Here is a 4162-nt window from a genome sequence, read left to right on the forward strand (position 1 = left end):
TATTGTGTGTGTGTGTGTGTGTGTGTGTGTGTGTGTGTGTGTGTGTGTGTGTGTGTGTGTACTGTATGTGTGTGTGTGTGTGTGTGTGTGTGTGTGTGTGTGTGTGTGTGTGTGTGTGTGTACTGTACGTGTGTGTGTGGGTGTGTGTACTGTATGTGTGTCTGTGTATGTGTCTCTCGCCAAATCAGCTCTAACTAGTTGAATTCCAATTGAAACTTTATGATGGCACAAGAGTAGATTATCACTATGCACAATGTAGCCATGTGCTGTTATCATGAGTGTATTTAACCTGACAAATAACTCATATTAACGACATCTAATGACCTAATAACCACCCAGGAGGTTGACTGTTACTATGCAGCAGTAACAGTGTAAACAATGCTGACCTTATCCATTAGATTATAATGCACTATGGGGTCATAGTGAGAATAATAGTTGCATTCATAAATGAATTGTATTGTATACCATATTCATTATTATATATAAGTATATATGATTACATAAACATCCTGTGTATGTCCTACAATGAACAGTGTGCATATACTGTATATTAAATACAAAGAAAATGTGTTTTAAGTTAGATATTTAGAGTTGTCAAAAGCCGAAAAAGACAGAAAATTCAATTGAGCACCATAACTCTAAATCTGACCTATGCACTGACAGGGTTTTCCAGCACACTTAGTTTTGACTCCTGTTGTAATAGCTTTTTGGGCTACTGTTCTTCAAACAACATAGGCTACACTCAGCACTGGGCATTTGTTTCCCTCAAACAGCCTGATACTTAGTCTTCTGAGAGGTAATAGACTGTATAGTGGATTGTTTTCTGAAGAATAGCCGAGGTTTGTATTTGGTTGATATAGGTGATGCACTCTAATGGTGACTCTACCATTTGTGTACCATAAGTAAACATGTTCACTTGAGGTTTAGGTTATGCAACACCTGCTAGAGTCTACTATGAGAGGAGCTTTCTTCTAGGATTTTCATATTGGGCACAGTTGAGTTTATTCATCATAACCATATTCTACTCATGTCAAACCTTTAAAGTTAACTTCTAAAAAAATGATATTACTATATAATACATATTGTAGACATTTCAATGCAAGGCGTATTGTTACTACCACCAGGCCTCTCATTGTAAATAAAGTTGTATTTTCTTACATTTACTACAAAAAAATGCTACATTTTTTGGGGTTAAAAACATCACTGCTCATAATAGAGTGTGAAGCCACAATCTTAACTTATCTCTTACACACACACACACACGCATACACACACGCACACACACACACACACGCACGCACACACACACACACACACGCACACACACGCACGCACGCACGCACGCACACACACACACACACACACACACGCACACACGTAGATGCATTTAAGGAGATATAGGAAGTGCAGCTCTTAGCGGAGGATATACAGCAACACACACCCTGAAGCCCAACTGGTATGTCATTATTTGTTTTTATTAAGATTAACACGTGATGATACATCATGCATGAGTCAAACATTAATCTGTTGCAAGAAAGTTCCCACTTACAGGTTTTTCTGATTGCTTTAATATCAGATATATGTGCTCAACTTTCAAAACTGATAACACATGTAACATAGCCTGTCAACATTTCAAAACCTTTGATTATGCATTTATTTTCACAAGACAATCACTTGATCAAACATTTTAATTAATTGTGAAATGCCAGAAGAATAGAAAAAAAGACATGATACATGTATCGAATATGATATTTTTGGAGTGCAGAAGAGCAGTAATAGTACATTCAACACCATTATTCATTATTTGACTGCAAACTAAATCAGAACTTTTTAATGCAATGTCAGGGTGTGGCAAAGGTCAGTCTTCTAGTTACAGTAGCCTTACACATAGCACTGAAGAAATCCTCAGACATCGTGACAAGAAGTTTACAGCACTAGTTACGTAAATACTCTAGTATTGGTGTATCATTTTTGATCCCTACCATATTATGGCCACCTATTGCAATATGTGACCAGTACCATAATCACCTACTTGACTGTATCTATCTGTTTAAACAAAGCACAGCAGGTTTATAAATATCAATGAAATCCAGACAACCCAAGTATTGTACAACTGCATTGTGTACTACAGCATTACAGTATTTCAAATTATATTTGACCTGGGAATTTATGGCTGATGGACAGTGGAATGACGCTCTAGCATAACAATGATACAGCATAAAGGGTTTGATCATAACAGTAAAGACATCTCTGACATCAGAGTCATTGATTTAAAAAATGACTGAGTATTGTTAAAGGCAATTTGAGTGACACAATTTAATTAAAAAATAAATTAAAAAATGCTTACAAGTGGGAGCATTGTAAGCACATGTAAGAACAATTGTTTTCACTTTGCAAAGTTACTGGAGAGCCAACTCTATTCATGCTTTATAAACATGTAATACTGTATCATATCAACTCTACTCATGCTTTATAAACATGCAATACTGTATCATATACTACAGTAGCTCTGATAATCCATAAACCTTACTTTAAAGAAAGCCGTGGATTGTCTATATGCCTACCAAAGGTTGAGTTATCATCATTTTAGAGCAGTTGGATTAAGTTGTAGAGCAAAGACTTGTATGCAATGGCAAGACAATCATAATCAAAGTTATATGAGTATTGCATTATAAAAACCAAATACTATACATGTTTTTCAACAGTCTGAAACAGTGATTTACTGAAAAGAAAAAGTGGTTATATGATGCGTGTTAGATAGTAGAGATTAGTAGAGATTTATCTCTGTGCCATGTTCAGTCAACTGAACAATGTGCATTTTTCATTACCCTTTTGAGCTTAGTGTTAGGAGTTTTGAACGTTGAGCGCATATATCTGATATTAGCATCAAAGCAATCAGAAAAAAAACTGTAAAATAATGGTAAATCAATCCTCTTTTCATATAAATAAAAAGAACCAACGCACTTTATTTTGCTATTTTGTTAAGTGTATCTGGTTCCTTTCAGACTGTCTGTTGGTTGTCAGAGAGAGAAGATGGAGAGATGTGTTCTTCATCTTGTGTTCTTCATGCTGCTGGTCAACCTCAAGCTGGCTTGGGGCTTTGGTTTCAAGGGCTGCACTGCCAGCTACAATGACACCACTTCTATCTGGTGCGTCAACCAGAATATTTATAATGTTTCTGACATCATACAAACCATCCCAGAGAATTCAACCAGCATCAACTTCTCCATGAACAAAATTAAAATAATTCCTTCTAAAGCATTCATCAAGTTTATCCATCTGAACCACCTCGACCTGAAGAATAACAGGATCTCATCCCTGATAGGACGTGAATTCAGAGGTCTGCGCCACTTGTCTTCTCTAAATCTCTCCTGTAACAAGATCTCACTGATCCAGCCAGGTGTATTTAATGGACTGACAAAGCTAAAGGTCCTCAGTTTGGCCCAAAATCAAATTCTCCAAATCCCCCAAGATCTGTTCCAGTCCCTTCCTAAAATCGAATTGTTGGACATTTATTTGAACAAACTGACAACTCTGCACTGTGGGATTACAACCAGCAGCTCCTTGTCTTCTCTTAATCTCTTCGGCAACAACATTAATCAGTTGGATGTCAGTTGCTTCCCAGCTCTAAAATACATCAACCTCTCCAACAACTCTCAGCTGCATCTACGGTCAAATGTTTTTGATCACAACCATAGACTGCAGACCCTGCTCCTAGAGAGGGTGAACCCAAGATTTCTCACTGCAATTCCGACGGAGACCAAACAGTCTCTTTTAAGAGTGTCTTTCTCTCTCTCAGTTAAAACATCCAACATGTCTGTCTGTAGCCTCCTAAAGGAAATGACCAGCCTTGAGAGAGTAGATATGGACCTAGAGGGTTCAAAACTGTCCCCAAATGACTCTGTGCTGCGAGAATATTCCACACCAAAAATGGTTGTCCTCCAAAATGCCAATCTTGGGAACGTTGGGCATTTTCAGCTGGTGCATAATGGGAACAAAACAACAAGGCTTTTTCTGATTGGTTGCGGGTTGATGGCCATCTCTCACACCACCTTCCAAAGCCTGGAGCATCTGGAGACTCTTCAACTGAACAATAACCAGCTAACCAACATTGAAACTGACACATTCACCAACCTCACCGTTTTGACCTTTCTGAGTCTGG

Source organism: Argentina silus (assembly GCF_951799395.1).
Source record: "Argentina silus genome assembly, chromosome: 1".
In the NCBI taxonomy this organism is placed as follows: Eukaryota; Metazoa; Chordata; class Actinopteri; order Argentiniformes; family Argentinidae; genus Argentina; species Argentina silus.